Source organism: Coturnix japonica, unplaced genomic scaffold (assembly GCF_054131305.1).
Source record: "Coturnix japonica strain WE unplaced genomic scaffold, WE-NBRP24 Scf041, whole genome shotgun sequence".
NCBI lineage: Eukaryota > Metazoa > Chordata > Aves > Galliformes > Phasianidae > Coturnix > Coturnix japonica.
Genome location: NW_028188944.1, coordinates 1,234,631 through 1,252,595, shown reverse-complemented (window position 1 = coordinate 1,252,595; position 17,965 = coordinate 1,234,631).

The following is a 17,965-nucleotide window of genomic DNA, read 5'->3' as shown; positions in this document are numbered from 1 at the left end:
CTCCTTCCTGGGCATCAGCTGAGGGCCAGAGAGGGGATAGCACCGGCTGTCCGGTGAATTCACTCACAGCTACAAGAGCAGCACAGGGCCTTCAGGAAAGCCATGCCCATGGTGTGTCCGTGCTGCTACGTCACCTCCAAGACCCACGATCGGTCTAATGTTTGTGTGCCACCTTCTGCACACTGATTCTATAGATGAGCTATCCAGTCAGGCAATGTCCAGTGATGCTTTTCAATTAGGATATTTACTTCTGTGCTTTTGCACTAATGCAAACACCAACACACAAGAAGCTAGAAATCTTGGTAGAGCTGCAGGCCTGAGCTCCTGTTTGGACCATGGGGACACAGTTTAATGGTTTCCACAACTGCACTGTAGCACAAGGGGGATACCGAGTCTTTAGGATGGATGGGCGAGGAGACAAAGAAGGGCGACTGCCCTCTGTGAGAGTGCACTGAGCTCTGCCTGGGGATGGAAGAGCAGACAGGTCAGAGCTAATGGAAATGGCAAACAGAGGAGACCATCAGTGTCTTTTCCTGTCTTCCTGATCAGGGAGAGTAAATGGAAGGTGCCCTCTGCAGACAGATGGGAATCTGATGTTGTCTGTCCCTTGTCCCATTTGGTGGCCTTTGTCACTCCATTATCTGCGGCAGGGACAGCACAGCAGGGCATGTGGCATCCAGCAGATCCATGGAGAGCACAGATGGCAGCTTCTTGACCAAGCAGTGGAGGAACCAAAGAGGAGAGGTGCTCTGCTGGATCTCATACTCTCCGGCATGGAAGGACTTGTGGGAACTGTGAAGGTGAAAGGGGCATCAGGCCATGTGCAAGATGCAAATGTATCTCTTTTAATTTATTTATTTATTTTGAGGCTGTAAGCTTAATAGTTGATCATAAATGTCAATAAAACTGAAACAAATAATTGAAGACAAAGATGGAAATCAATGAAAATGTGTTAACCCTTCTCAACATGAAAAATTCTCATGAGTCTTGTTCCATTTTAAGTTGTAAATATGAATCTTTGAGGTGATTTGATGTCTTTTTTTTTCTTTTACTGAAACTACAATGTTTTCCAGAACTGTGTTCGCTGGACACAAATGCCTTCAGGTTCAGAGACACAGACAGCGGTGCCAGTGCCAATGCCCTGTGACTGTAGCCTGGTGCCCAGCACTACTCTTCCCTGCTGCCTATTTGATGTGCCTCATCCTCCAAGTTTTTTCAGCTCTCCTAAAGAAATGGCCATGGTTAAGGGCATGTTTTCAGCAGGCCATTTGGGCACACACTACTCCCACTGCCCTCCAGATTTCTCCATCCCTTGCTCTTTGTTCAGTCAGATACCTCCCAATTATCTGTCTGATTTCTGACTTTCAGGGGGATTACTGGAATTTGTTCCATCTCCCCAAAGTCTGATGGAATGTGTTGTCAACTCCTTCACTGTGATTTGATCTATCCCTTCCTATCTATTCTTTTTCTTTTTCTTCTTATACTTTTTCTTTTTCTCAATCACTGTCTCTTTTTTATTAAGGCACGAAGTCTGAAAGATGTTCATTAATGTCAGTAAAAGTGAAAAACAGAGTTGGAGACAAAGATATAAATCAATGAGAATGTGTTAACCCATCTCAATGTGTGAAATACTCACAAGTCCTGATCAGTTTTAAGTTGATACCTCTCAACTACCTGGCTGATCTATCCCAGGAAGATTACTGGAATTTGCTCCATCTCTCAGAGTCTGATGGCCTCTGTTGTCAACTACTTCACTGTGATTCAATCTATCCTATCCTACCTCAGAATAAATCATTTCTTTTAAAAATATTCCATATGAAAGACAAACTTCAATAGATGCCGCTTGAACATGGCATGCAGTTGATCACTGTGTTTTACTGTTCATTCAATTGCATCACCTTTCTTTCCATTTGCTGGCCAGATAAAAAAGAGAAATCTTTCCTTTTCCATGTGTAGCTGGTTCTCTGAGGAAAGCCAGTGGGAGTTGGTGCAAAGCAGTTTTAACACTGAGCGGATGAATGCAGAGGAGAAGAGTGATGTGAAGAAAAGTGATGCAAGTCCCATAGGTCCATTGTGAGCAGAAATTGGGTGGGGAGGTTGAGAAGGACCTTTGTCAACACAGTAACAGTACAGAACTCATTGGGACATCCTGGATTGGTATCAGTTGCACAGTGCTGCTTTAATGTCTTCCTTAAACCCAACTATAAATAAATAGACAATAAATTTATACTGGATTCTTTAAGCTCTCTCCAGATATCCCTCCTTTTTGCTGAACAAGTTCTGATAACCTGAAGAAGATAACAAGATGGCATAAGGCACAGGAGATTCTTTAGGTTATAATGGGCCCCAGGGTGCATTTGATGCTGAGTTCATCAGCCTCTAGTGCAGAGAGAAGTTTGCACAAAGTGCTCAACAAGACAAAGTCGGAAGTAACAGTGAAGTTTCTTGGAGTATTAATGGGCCCACTGAGGGCCATTACCAAGTAAGCTTCCCAAGGGACTTGTTAGAGAAGATAACTGGAAGCCATGACTACAGGCAGGCAAAGGCACTGGCATGCTAAGAAACCTCTCCTTTGCCTTACGAAGCAGACAGGTCAAGCCCTGATTGCAAGACCAGTGGTAGAGAGATCCTGTCTCTCATGTTGGCTCCTGGCATTTCCTGGGGCAATGGGTTGGAGGTCCGTATGATGTTAAATGAAAGACATGGGGACAGAAGATCCCAGGCTCTACATGTGGTGCAAGGACGCTGTGAGGTTCATGTCCCATATGAGACCTATGTTTCATTGCAGGATGTGAGAAGGGATGTGAGAAGGGCCCAGTCTGAACAAGCAGTCAATCCCTGTGAAACTCTGAACTTCAGATCTCTCAGTTCCAGTGCCCTCGTTTGCACATTCTCCCAGAGTTTGAAGTCCTTTATGTTCTGCGGTGCACAATCAGGCACTTGTTCTTGTTATACGTTATGCACTTGGTGCTTAGTACCAACTGGTACCCACTTCTCTGACTTGTCCACATCTCTCTGCAAGTCCTCTCCACCCTCAGTGGAGGCAACAGCACCTCCTCATCTGGTCTCATCAGCAAACTTGCTCAGAACGTCTTCTAGTCCTGCATGCAAGTCATCTGCATAAACATGAAAGGAAAGTGGCCCCAAAATGGAACCCTGGGGACCCCGACAGTGACCATCTACCAGCCTGATGGAAAAAACTGACTATAATCCTTTGGGACTGACCTACTGGCCAACTGCTCACCCACCACATTGTGTTTCTGTCTAGCCATATGCAGAACATTCTGTCCAGAAGGTTGTTGTGAGAAACAGTATCAAAATCTCCACTGAAATCCTCAAGGATTACATCAACTGGCTTCCCTTGGTCAACTAAACGGATAACTGTGTCACAGAATGAGCTTAAATTAAACAGGACCTTCGCCTCACAAACTTGTGTTGGCTGCAACCAATGACAGAATTGTCCTTCAGCTGTTTTTCCATAACTCCCACCATCATTTTCTCCATAATTTTACCAGGCTCTGGACTGACAGGTCCATAATTGCCCATGTCATCTTTCTTGCTCTTCCTTACAATGAGACAACATTTGCCAGCTTCCTGTCAGCTGGCATGACCCTAGACTTCTTTAGATGCAATTGAAATGACAGCCCAGAGCATACTAAGGCGTCATCATTGAAAGAAAGTAGATGTGCCATAGTTTTGCAATGTCTTGAACTCCAGAGTATGCCACAAATGGAGCAGAGGGGAAGATTTGCCTCTTCTGTAGTGAACTCATTCATTTGGTAAGCAGAATAACACTACCTGATACATGAGGACTGTGTCTCTGCTCTGCTCTGCTCAGCTCACAGGGCAGAGGTTCAGGGTGTTGCTCTCATGTCAGTGCAGGTAAACTCACTTTAACCTTTTTTCTTCTGTAAATGCTTCCTCTGTTTGTATGCTCAGATACACTTCCACATTCCCTCAAGTACACTTCCATATATCATTAACAATTACACTTTCTTATACCATCAAAACAGTTTGTCAAACAGTACAGTTCTTCAGTTCACATAAACTCCCTTAATACAGTCTGTATTCTTCAGTTATAAACACTGTGCCACAGAACCAGCACTGATTGAACCACCTCCCTCACACACTTCCTCGCAAGCAGTACATAGTATTACATAAATGGGTTGACACTCATTGGTCGGGTGGAATGTACACCTCTCCTCAGGACAATCTTACTAATCTACAGAGTACAAACTCCCGTCTTCTTACATACAAGCAGAAAGTACATATGAGTGGACAGACAACACAGTCTTTCACTTTGTCCGTGTCTGGCCATTTCCCTCACAGGAGGAAGGAAACATGGATCGGGACTCGGCACTCACCCTGCAGCTGTTCTGTGTCTCACTCACACCACACTCACTCTGACATTTAGATCAAAAACCATGGTTTATTCATACTACACAATGCTGACAACGTTTTCTAGCTGGAATCTTAATAACACTCATACTCTGGTCGACCAGTTGCAAACGTTAATGTTTTTCCCAGAGTCGGCTTGACACACGGTACCAAACACTTAAAGCAGATGATAATATTGAACATACAACCTATAACCCCCGTGATTACAACTTGGAGAACCCAGGCTACCATTTGACAGGCTATCCACTATATCCCATACCCGTAGGAGAGACCAACCTAGGTCCCTCCTATTGTCAACTACCTGGGAGAGAGTATTTGTTCTTGTTTCCATTCATATGACATACAGTTCCCTTTCATAGGAACTCACCCAAGGAGTCTTCCTACCCAGCTGGCAACCAAAGCCATGAGCTCACCTCCCTGGGAGCAGCACGTATGGCTGTAAACTGTGTAGGATGTCTCCTCAAGACATATGGGCTCCACTTACCATACACATACCTGGTCCACCTATGGGTGGTCCTTGTCTGTCCCTGCAGTGATCAGGTGAGGAAGGGAGTCCTTCAGAGAAATCTCAGGGTGCGCCAAAAGTGTCTCCCTCTCAGCTGGTCCTGCAGCGAACAGAGCTGGTCCCACCTGGGCCGCCAAATTGACTACAGGAATTGAACTCTATAACCTCTATAACTGATACAGTCTCCCATGACATACTTATACCAAAGCTGAGGAAGTATGGGATAGGTGATTGGACAGTGAAGTGGGTCGAGAACTGGCTGACTGGCAGAGTGCAGAGGGTTGTCGTTGGCGGTGCAGTGTCTGGCTGCAGGGCTGTAACTAGCGGCGTCCCCCAGGGGTCTGTGCTGGGTCTGGTCTTGTTCAACATCTTCATCAATGACCTTGATGAGGGGATAGTGACCACCCTCAGCAAGTTTGCTGATGACACGAAGTTGGGAGGATTGGCTGACACGCCTGAAGGCTGTGCTGCCATTCAGCGAGACCTGGACAGGCTGGAGAGCTGGGCAGTAAGACACCGGATGAGGTTTAACAAAAGCAAGTGTAGAGTCTTGCACCTGGGTAGAAATAATTGCATGCACCAGTACAGGCTGGGGGAAGAGCTACTGGAGAGGAGCTCTGCTGAGAGGGATCTGGGCGTCCTGGTGGACGACAGATTGACCATGAGCCAGCAGTGTGCCCTTGTAGCCAAAAAAGCCAATGGCATCCTGGGGTGCATTAAAAAGAGCGTGTCCAGCAGGTCGAAGGAGGTGATCCTCCCCCTCTACTCTGCCCTGGTGAGGCCTCGTCTGGAATATTGTGTCCAGTTCTGGGCTCCCCAGTACAAAAAAGACAGGGATCTCTTGGAAAGAGTCCAGTGGAGGACCACAAAGATGGTGAAGGGCCTGGAGCATCTCCCCAATGAGGAGAGACTTAGGGAACTGGGTCTGTTTAGCCTTGAGAAAAGAAGGCTGAGAGGGGACCTGATCCAGGTCTATAAATATTTGAGGTGTGGGGGGCAAAGAGGTGAGGCCAGACTCTTTTCAGCAGTGTGTGGAGGAGGGACAATGGGAAACAGACAGAAACTGCACCATAGGAAATTCTGCACTAATGTGTGCAATAACTTCTTTATGGTGAGAGTGACAGAGCACTGGAACAGGCTGCCTAGGGTGGTTGTGGAATCTCCTTCTCTGGAGATATTCAAGACCTGCCTGGATGCTGAGCTGTGCAACGTGGTGTAGGGAACCTGCTTTGGCAGGGGGACTGGACTCAGTGGTCTCTGGAGGTCCCTTCCAACCCCTACAATTCTGTGATTCTGTGAATATCATGGAGTTGTTTGGATGGGGAAAGACTACCCCTTTGAATGACCTTTTGTCAGGGCATGTCCTGGGATTCCTAGGATCCTCAAAATGCAGCACTGCTTCTGTCACTGAAAAATGGGGCCCTGTGTGGGACGGAGGGAGGGTCCATGAGTCCCTGGCCCACCTGACTGAGTATTTCCATGGTCTTAGCAAAGACATACTTACAACTTGAGAATGACAGTTAGCTGTGTTCATGGTGGCATGGCCACTTTTAATGGCCTTGAACTGTCTGAACATAACTGAAGAGGCTCAGGCTGATGCAAATCAGCTATTGAATGATAGTGTTGAAAAATTGGAAAGACAGGTGGCAGTTTTGATGGGAAAAAACCTAATTCAATCATTCTCCTATGGAAGATCAGTAACAACTGTCTGGAGGACCATGGGGGCCCTGTACAAGGGAATCTGTATAAAATGGACTCTGTAAATGAAGGCACTAAAAGGTCAGATTTTGAGGTTCCATTTGGACTAGATCTATTTGAGATCTGACTGATTGTAACCCAAAAATGAAAAAAAATAAATAAAAAAAATGCAGGATAGGCTGGTGGGAGTGCCCTGACCAGTGTCCACCCCCCAAACCCTGCTGCCCATAATACAGCAGCTGAACTGATGGATATAGTACAGTGGTTTAGACAGAAACCAAGAGAGCATGCCAGCATAGCTGCTCTGGTTATGGGACATGGAGGCAGAAAGTGCTATGGTGAATGGACTGGAAATTTCAAAACTGACATCCATTATTACTAACCCTGCCCTCAGGCAAAGACTTTATGCTCTTGTCTGGAGGGCTTATCGCAATAAAGATTGGCGGATTTGCTGCGTAGACCGGTCAGAACTCAGATCTGCGTTGTGCTTCCTGCGGCACCAAACGCCCAACAGTGGCAGTTCCGCTTATTGGCCAGCAGGTGGCAGCAGAGACCACGGAAAGAACGTCTGCGGGACAGACCCTGGGGATCCGTTCTTTTGATTATAGGGGAAGAACACAAAGATGGAAGAGGAGGGAAGGGGAAAATAAAAAGAAAAAAAAAAAAAGAAAAAACCACAGCAAACAAATAAAAACTTCTCCAAACGTAGCAAACGTGAATGTCTGTCAATAAATTAATGAGTAATTAAATTGATATACCTTTCCCGCCCCCCCCCCCCCCCCCCCAACTTCTGAGATGAAAAAAAACCACTTCTTTTAGAAGAAAACAGAGTAGTAACAACTTCTGTACCTACATTCACCACTCTGAGATCCTGTCTGGGTCTCCCAAGGCTTGTAAATAACCACTGGGTCGGTTCTGATGTCGCGTGATTTGTTGTCAGTTCTCTCATGGTTCTCCGGTCAGTTCTCCGGTGCCAGGATCTGCCACAGGGCATTCTGACCACGGGCATCATGTTTCTACGCTGCCGCCTGCATTTAACAGGCAATGGGACTGCCCAGCATGTGCAAGGCAGCACCTCTTTCACACCACCAGAATGTTTAAGGCTGTTGGGATTGTTGTTAGCGTCCCATTAACACTGAGGCTAGAGATACCCTTAGGATTGACATTACTATTAGCATTACTTTGATGGTGCCCTATCTGGGTCATTTCCAGGGGATGTCAGGAGTAAGGCACAGTGTCAGGAGAAAAAGAACAGACTCTGTTACTTTATAAAGGTGATAATAGAGAGAGTTCATTGGAAAAAATACAACTCTTAAATAATGCAAAGCATGCTTCTGATTGGATGCAGGCATCATCTGGGCTCTGATTAATATTACTCTTAAGGTAAAGATTATTGTTACCATAATGATTTTTTTTTTGGATTATGATCAGGGTTAAGGTTCCTTTTGCTACAAACTTCTAGCATCATTTTTGTTGTTGCATTTGGAGTTAGGGACGATTTTAGAATCAGGGTAAGGGTTAGGATTAGAGTTACATTGCTGGTTAATGCTGTTATCTTTACAGCTCCTGTGAGGGTTGGGGTCTGGGTCAGGTATTTAAAAATGAAATGAAAAAAGAATTAAAAAAATATATTGAAAGCTTCAGATTTCCTTAATCTTTGTGGGAATCATATAATGTGCAACTCAGATCTACCTCTTCGTGCAGTGACTGCCTGTAAATTTGCTGGAGCCTAATATAATATGGCCTTGTGCTTTCCACTAACTCACCTTCATTTCATTTTCATTACATTTGCTTGGTAGTCAGATTTTGGTGTGTGGATATTTTAAAACAATCTAACTGACATTAGCAAAAAATTAAAAATAAAATTAAAAAAAATGCACAACAGCATCGTATCAATTTTTATAGATAAGATAAAGAAGAGCAGTTTCCCTTAGTTTTCTGTGCCTCTTTACTTTCTTACCCTCTCCCCTTGTGTGAGAAACTCTCAAAGTCAAAGATTTCTAGTTAGGCAAAGATGGCAGCGATAGCAGCAGTGCTTATTCATTATTGCAATACTGCGCGCACATCCCCTATTGGCAAGGGAGAAACTGCACACCAGTCAGTGAAATCAATTCTGTTCTGTGCCCTAAACCCACTGCAGGTGATGCTCTCATGGCTCTCATTGGTTGAGCATCTCAGGCTCACAGACTCCTCGAGACTGTGGCTAGGATTCATTTCCATAGAAGGTCAATTACCAACCTCTTGTTTTTAGGTCTGCCTTGTACTTTTCTGCGGACAGAGAAGGGCAATGTTTCCAAAAGTCAGTACATTCATTCTGTCCTGTGCTGGGCTCTACCCACCCTGTATTTATCTTGTGCTTGTCTCAATTCTCCCCATGTCAGAATGCCCCCAGTCTGAACTTAATTCTGTTCAGCAACTTTCTTGGTGGAAAAACTACTTATACAGCTGTTTTACAAGAGGGTTATACATTCAGTTAGGGCCTACACTATGTACTGAAAATACTGGAAACTTCCACTGCAAAAACACAATCTACCTCTCCCATCTGTGCAGCCTTGCAGACCCAGAGCATGCCAGGTTATTTCTGCTTTCATAGCATTTGCATGCTGTAGGGTGAGCACAAGGTTCTGCTGCTTGATTCTTCTGCAAGAGCTGCCTACCAGCAAATGGTTGCAGGGATGGAGGATGTGACAGAAAGCATTTGTCTCCACAAGAGCAGAGTTACATTCAGTGCAGAGTGTGAGAGTCAGGTTGGTGTGGAAAAGCACTGACACGCTGGGGATGATGCAGTGCTCACATGTCTAACACTCACAGACATTACTGTCAGAAGGATGGTGCTGTGTTGTGCTTCTACCTTTGGCAGCCCCTGGAGAAATGCTATGGCACACAGAACACCTTTGTATTGCACTGACTGCTGCCATGCAGCATGGATTTAACACACCAAATCCAGAGGAGCATGACTGCATCTAACTGCCCTGAGAAAAACTACTGTAGCTGAAGAGATGAGGAGGCAGCTGCTCATCTGCAGAACAAGCAGTACTGCCAGACATTGGGCCAGGTGAGCACCTCCTGCTGCAGCGTGATGATGACAGGGCTGGAGATGATCTGCAAAGCCAGCTTAAAAGTGGGAGACGTGAGTCAACATGGCAGGAGGACAGAGGTGTTAGGGAGCAGCCAAGGCATCAAAGAGTATCAAAAGGCTTTGAAAAGTATCACAAAGTGACAGCCAGGAAGACTGGGATATATCATGAGCAGCAACCTGGATGCTAGAGATTATTTGCTCCCATACAAAATGGTAGAGATCTTGCTGCAGACATCCCAAAGCCAGGCAAAATGGGAACCCAGAGCTCTGCCTGCACGAACCCCACAGCCATAGCATTGCAAGCTGAGCTGCCTTGCTGTTTGTTGCATTCATCCCAATCCCTGTGATTGAAGACTCAGAATGCAGTCGAGGCGATGACTGAGCATGAGAGTGACTTTATTCAATAAAAGACAGGAAGGCTTGAGAGGTCAAGGGTGAAGATGGGACTCCTCTTGTCAAGATGAGAGTGGCTCAGAGCTGGTGCTGCTGCCTGGTGCCTGGGACTGGCAGCCTGACTCTAAGTCCCCATCTAAGATGCTCAGCTTCACCTCACTGATGCTGCCCTGCTCCTGCATGGTGGTGCTGCTGCTGGGACACTCGGGCTGTGCTTGGGATGGGCAGCACTGCAAAGGCGCTGGGTCACAATCCAGGCAGGTGACTGCTGTGTCTGGCAGGCTCAGGTCAGGAGCTTCAGCAGAGCCAGGAGATATGAGAGCATGAACGTGGATGAGCCCCTTGTGTCCATCACTGTTACCATGTGGAAGGCTGTCATCCAAATTGCAGCGATTCATGCTTAATAAGAACTCTCCATTGATGGAAAGACACTGCTTGGTTTGGATCTTTGGGGTTGACAAGGGCTCGAATCACCTAGGAAGGCATAGAAACACAAGGGTTAGTTTCAAACATTTGCAAGTTGAATCATGAAAGGTTGTTGATACTTGGTAATAGAGTGGCGGCAGGAAGAAGCAAGTAGGCTTGAAGCAGCATAGCCACTGTCTTGAAAGTGATCCTCATTCAGGTCCAGCTCGTGTGTTGTTTCACTGTAATCTGCTTCTTTGGGTCTACCTAGTGGGCAGCAACACTCGAGCTGTTACTGATATCATTGAAAAGAACTGGAGACAATTGTTCTATTCCTAAGAGCTTCAAGGTGCCTAGAAGCACAAATAGAAACCAGCAGTATTTCATCACTTCACCAAAAGGAAGGTCAAACACCTGAGCTGTGAAGAGCAGTTACAGAACCTATGCATAAGATCACACCAGACATACTTTGTTCTAACAACAGTTATGGCACATAGTCCATTTCCTTCAATATTCCCAAAATGAAATGATGTGGAGCATTACAGGGAAAGAAACACTGCACACAGACACTATGACCCTGATTAGACTCAAGCAGCAGACTTAAAACAAGTCAGAGTTTTTGATTCCAGGATATTTCAGGACCTATCGTGTGAAATTCAGTTACACAACAGTGCCTAGGTGCCTGCGTTTCAAGCAACTTTCAGATCACAGCCATGTAAAATAAAAACAAATTCAGTGCAGAAATAGCAAGCCTGTACCTTAATACTCATGAGATTATCCATTTTTTACTGCATTCTGACTAAGTTCTAAAACTTGCTCATCCCAGTTCACTTCAGCAAGTTCCACCAGTTCAAGCAATGCAGTTCTGAGATCCGGTGTATGTTAGGCAGATAGAATTGAACAGTGCAGAAATAATCTCTGACAGCTTTAAGAGCTCTGTTCTGCTTACAAACTCTCAGTCCAAAACTATTCACAGTTTTAAGGAAATGAACACCTGAAGCAGTTGGATCATCTGCCATTTGCCGCATTCTGCTTCTTGGCATCATGATTAGCACAAAGGGTTTTCTGCTGTCCTGCAGAGATGGACAAAGTCCTGCTTACAAATGGACCAGGTTTCAGTGTACAGCAGAGTTTGTACCAGACTAACAAGCCACGTCATTCAATTCATGTGCTCAGGTTGTTATGCACTCCGAAAGGAAACAGAACTAACTGTTGGATTCTGAAGGCAATCTGTGGGGTCCTAAATTACCTCCTGATTCTGGAAGAGGAAATTCTAATAGCAAATGCAGAACTTTGATCTTTGTAGACATGAGAAGAGCTGGCATTTAGGAACATTCATTTCAGGGAAATCAAATGATGTGTCTATATTTTTACTACAGATAGTATAGGGAGCAGCCAGTTGAAGAACCAGATACAAAAAAATCCAGCCCATTGGCAGGAAAATACTTCTCCTTAAATTCTGTATGCTATCATGGTACAGAATTAGGCTACAGTGCCACATAGGCCAACCAAGCGTAGAACCAAATCCACAAAATACTGGTAGACAAAGCAGCAAAAACAGGGACAATATTCAGCAGACTGTGCTGTGGCCTTTCTACCCACAGCTCAGCATGTTCTGCCATCCGAAAAGCAAGGCCTCTTGTCAAGCTCAGCTATTTCCCTTCTCAGTGTATTCTAGCACCACTGATACCCACTGGTATCCTCCTGTAGAGTGCCATCATATTGTCATCATCCAAAGGAAAAACCCACACAGCAGAGCATACAGCAGTACACCCATGCTCCAAATATCCGCCTGAAAAACAAAAAGACAAGCTTACAAACCTGAAGCACCTCAAATGGCTTCCTGACAGACTGGATTGTCTGCCCTTGCCAAAGCCCACATATAGCCCATGAAAAGCTGGCTCTTTCCCTCAGGAAATAAAACCTTATCGTCCCAGAGAAAGCATATAACCCTCATTCAATTGCCCTTTCACTCAGCTTAGAGCACTACTAAAACCAGCATCTTCACCTTAGCTCATCACACTGCTGCAGTTCCTTTTACAAGGATTTCACTGGCAAAAATGAAATCAAAGCCGTCACAAGGGATTTAGCACAGTTACGTGTTACTGGCTACGAGAGCTGTCAGCACAGTCACCTGTCTGGCTTTGCTGCTGTTCGGTTCTCTTTATGTAGAGGCACAACAAGGTTCAGACACAGTGCAGTTCTCACTTTGACTGTAAAGAAAAAGGAGGCTTGAAAAGCAGCGTGTGGAAAACAAAGAAACAAGAATTAGAACAACAGTGGGGCCATGGCACTTGTAGGAATTGCTCCGCCTTTAACAGCGATTCAAGAAGTACGAGGGCATCCCAAACCAGACCAGTTTGGACAGATTAACAACTGCAAGTAGTGGGTTCCAAAATTCCAGACATGAAATCAAAGCTGGAAAAACTCTTCACATTTTCATCTCTCAATTTTTAGTTCATTGTGCATTACAACGGAAACAATTCTTCACATACAACTTGGAAGCTAAAGACAAGTCTGACAAAACAGACTGCACAGAAATGATGGATAATTAACAGAGCAAATTGCTCTTTCAAACACTTAGTAATAGAAAGAGATCTCTGAAGTTGCTGTTCTGTAGAGCCCCAAAGCAGTCGCTTGAGGCAGTTCAGGATTAGCCTGAGACAAACCAGCCAGCTGTGTGAACTGAGACCAATTGCACTTTTCTAGTCTGTGGCCACTGACAGCTTCTGAGAGCTACCAAGCGATGCAACCTAGCAGAATTCAGAAGGGAAACCAAGAGAGCCTACCTGAGCTCCACTGCCTTTAAATGCTCTGTGGAGAGGGAAGGGAAAGAGGGGAAAACAAACACCGCTCTACATCCCTCTGAGCCAATAGACACTTTGCCCTGGATTAGCTCTGGTGCTGCATAAGCTGGGCTTCCACAGCATGTGTTCAGGCGGTAATCAAGGCCTGCCTGGAATAACACAAAAAATAGAGAGAAACGTTTGCTTTAACAGAGTTTATGTCTTCTGGTCATAACACTTGAGAAGCCTCAGAGGCTTCTTCTCCTGTGCATATTTTCATTCATCTTAGAGTTTGCTTTCATTCAATGTGACCTCTCTAGGCAAATATTGTCTAAGACCATGAGCATCACATCAATGTGCAGATCTCAAGCTGCTCACTTATCTAGTACCCTTCGCATGATGCTTTATTTTCCTCAGCTGATCATCTAGATTGTGTCTGTTGATTGTGCAACAACAGCCTGTTGATCTCGATTACCTGTGAGAGGCTCTAACTTTGGCCAGGAAAAATCATTTGAGGATAAGTAATTATCTGGGACTCAGTAAGTCTTCCCATGCTTTCATAACAGCAGAGATACACACACACACAAACTCGTGGAACCCCACTGCTTTGCACAATCCTGTGCACACTCACGTGTGTCATGCACTGATTTCCCAGCCAGTCCTCATAGGGTCTCTTACTTAGGACGGGAGTGTAGGGGAGCAGCCAGAAGCTGTTTGCATTCCCTGCTGTCTGCTGGGCAGCTTTGCTGGAGATGCTTGGGTTGCTTTGTTTTTCCTTGGGAGGTGGGAAGGAGCTTTGGGTTGGAGGCACATCCCGTGCCAGAGCATCCCAATGGCACGTGTGGGGCACTGATCTGCAGCAGATGAAGGGGAGGAGGTCCCAGCACAGCTCTGCACCATGCTCTGCCACACTGGGCAGCTTGTTCCTGGCTCAGCAGCGTCATCAGACAAGAAGCAGGGAAGGAAATCAAGGATGGGGGGTACCATCAAACGCAGTTAGTGCATGCCTGTGCAAGACAAACAGACCCAGAGCTTGCAGGTTGTTCCTGCTTTTGTAGCATTTGTGTGCTGTAGCTGAGCAAAAGGTTCTGCTGCTTGAATCTTCTTCTGCAAGAGCCACCTACCGGTAAATGTCTGCGGGGATGTAGTCGGTGTGCACGTCTGAAGCCATTTGAGAACCTAGTCGTTCTTGCTGCAGGACCCCTGTCTTCTGTTAAAAGCTGAACGGTCCCCAGAGCACCTGTTTCCATCAGCTACCACCATCCAAAGCAGCCAGCCTTCTTACAGTCACCTGGCCCAAACATCCCTTTTGCTCTACACTTGATTCCTGCAAGAGATGGGAGCTCGGCACGCACACCATCCTTCCAACACCCCATCCCTGCAGCAAGGGATCACAGCGCTGGCACAGCTGAAACAAAAAGGGTGTGCGAGTTTCCTGTTAGCACTCAGTGTGAACCAATCTACCACTGAGCAACACCGTGAGTCCCCACTCACCTCAGCACAGGTCAACCTGTAACCCCAACCTTCCCCTATCCATGTGCACACGCACACCCATTCACCACCCTGCCTGCTTTGCACACCCCCATGCACACTCTGCATCGTGTGCCCTCCTTTGCATTCATAGACGTGTGCAAACCATCCCTGGGAACACCTACGTGCCTACACCTTCCACAAACACCCCTTTGTGTGCACCTGTGTGCAACCCAACTCCTCAGCACACGCACGCGTTTGTGCCACCCTGTCCATGCACTCACCACGTGCCCTCCAGCAACCAAGGATTGCAGAGATGCTCCAGACTGTGCCAGAGATGGAATCTCAGAGTGCTGGGACTTTATTGATCACTAAGGAAAACACTTGGAAGCATATTCAATCTGCAGAAGCTGTAATTACTGGGCACAGTTAGCTTTCCTATGGCTCAGCTGGAGGAGGCGGGTGCTCTCATACATCTGAGACACTCACACAATGTTGGGATCATTCTGATGGAAACTATGTCTTCAGATATCATGGTTAAAACCATCCAAGATGATCATGCAGAGCCTTAGCTCTTGAGCAGCACTTCCTCCCCACCCTTCACTACTCCAAGCAGCTCCAACAAACTTCTCAGAAGAAATCCAGGCCAGCACAGACCTGGCAGACCAGAACCAAGTGCAGTTTGTGGGACGGCAGTGCCCACTCCTTGCTTCCACCCTGCTCCAGCAGGTTAAGGAGTCTGAGCCTCACTGGCCTTTGACAACTCAAGACTTTCAGCACCTCATGCCAACATTTCTCACTAAGATACACCTAAGGAATTGAATTCTCTTCTCACTACCTCCTCCCAGTCCTCCCCTAGGAACAGAAACAATTCAGATTCTACAGCAAACTACAGCATCTGCACTGCAAGAGCACACTGAACCACCTGCAACAATGAAACATGGTTTTGGAGAGTGGGTATGAAAACACACCTTTAGACAGCTGTCTCCCTGTAGCCAAAAGGAAACCAAGAAGGAAAAGTCCAGCCTGAAACATGCCCATGCTACTAGCCCAGGTTTTTCACAGTCAATGCAGAATCCATCCTGTTCTTGAGGTAACAAACGACCAGTGAGTCTCCCGTTGCTCCACCCCTTCTCCTTCAAAGCCTGAAAAAGAAAGAATAAACAAGCAGAAGAAACCCAGACGTACCTTTCCACACACAGAGCAGAAAGTGGAACAGCAGTTGTCTCCTTCCTGAGACATGGTGGGGAGCATCCCAGAGGAAGCCCAAGTTCTTTGCTTCTCTCCACAGGGACTTCAAGCACTCTTGGCAAGAGCTGCTTTGGTTCTTTCTTCAATTGCTTCCATCACCAGAATCTCCTTTGGAAAAGGAACCCGAATGAAAGAATCAGCAAATGAAAAAGAATGAGCAATAGCCACTTTACCAGCTTTCTTCTGACACTCAATTTAGACTCTTGACTCGGGCAAGGTCTTAAAATCAGCTGGTTACAAGAACTGTCCCAAAATATATCCAACATCTGTACAGCTGCCGTTATTTCTGACAGCGAGTGTAATCACAGAATCATAGAATGGCCCGGGTTGGAAGGGACCTCAAGGATCATGAAGATCAATCACCTCCCTGTCCCTGCTGGCCATCCCCTCTTCTGATGGAGCCCAGGGGACCATTTGCTCTCTGAGCTGCAAGAGCACGCTGATGGCTCACGTTCTGTTTTTCATCCACCAGGACCCCCAGGTCCTTCTCTGCGGGGCTTCTCTTAAGGACTGCTCCTCCCAGTCTGTAGAAATGCCTGGGATTCCTCCAGCCCAAGTGCAAAACCTTGCACTTTGCTGTGTTCAACCTCATTAGATTCACGTAGGCCAACCTCTCGGTTGAGCTCCCTCTGAATGGCATCCCTTCCTTCCACTGCGTCAGCCGCACCACTCAGCAAACAGCAGAAGGTGCACTCCATTGCATCATTGGTGTCTCTGATAACCATGTAAAAAAGCACTGGTCCCAAGACAGACTCCTGGATGACACCACTTGTTATCGGCCTCCACCTGGACATAGAACCATGAATCACCACCCTCTGTCTGTGGCCTTTCAACCAATCCCTTATCCACCAGGTGGTCCACCTGTCAAATCCACATCCCTCCAGTTTAGAGATAAGGATGTGGTGGAGGGCAATGTCAAAGATCTTGCTCAAGTCCAGGTCAATGACATCTGTTACCTTCCTTTTGTCCACAAATGCCGTCACTCCATCATAGAAGGCCACCAGAGTGGTTAGGCATGGCCTTCCCCTGCTAAAGCCACGCTGCCTGTCTTGGATCACATGCTCATTTCTTATGTGATCAAGCATGTCTTTGAGGCAGATCTGTTCTTCACCATCTACATCAGTTACACATTTGAATCAAATAATTGGTGTTCCTGTCACCAAGAAAACCTCTTTGTCTTCTACTCCTGCTGCACTTCTGTGCTTTCATCAGAAGCAAAGGAAGAGACCACCTCCTAGATCCAAATTTTAAGAAACCAACACCCAATAGGTGTCATCTGAAGTAAAATAGCAGAGAAATTAAGATGACTCTTCTGCATCCAGCTTGGATCACTCCCTCACTCAGGCACACCACCATCAGATCAAGGAGATGCTGCCTTCAGCTTAGAGACTGTATGGGAAATCACAGCTTGAACCTCTGATTAATCAGCTGAGGCAAGTATTGGGTCAGCTGCGGGAGCACACGTGAGAGTAATCTAGCTGTGCTCCCAGAAGGGGTGGACCTCGACTCAACCTCCTCTGAGACCTCATTTAAAGGCTGACCACCACTGAGACAGCATGTCTTAGAGATTGCTCCCTAGTTGAGGCTGCCTCAGCTTTCTAGTCAAGGTATTGATATTGGTGAGTTTCCCTTTGCTAATAACCTTAGGCTATTTACCACCATCTTGGTTAATATCTTTTTATTAACCACCCTTACAGAGACCATAAGGGTTTGGGCTTCCAAACTCTCAGCAAGCATTTGGATCAGCCAGCTTCCTGCCGAGGAGCCCCCTGCATCACTGCTGCCTATTCTGGTACCGGACCCGCAGATGCTTCAGAGCTCATTAGCATGGACTTCCTTCCTCCCCTCAGCAGCTGCTCCTGCACTCACTTTCATTCCTACTCAGATACCGGCCGCTTCCAGCACCAGCTGACCTGCAAGACACAGAAAGGAAAGGTGGGAGTCATGCAAACGCACAAGCCCAAGGCTGTGTCACCACCA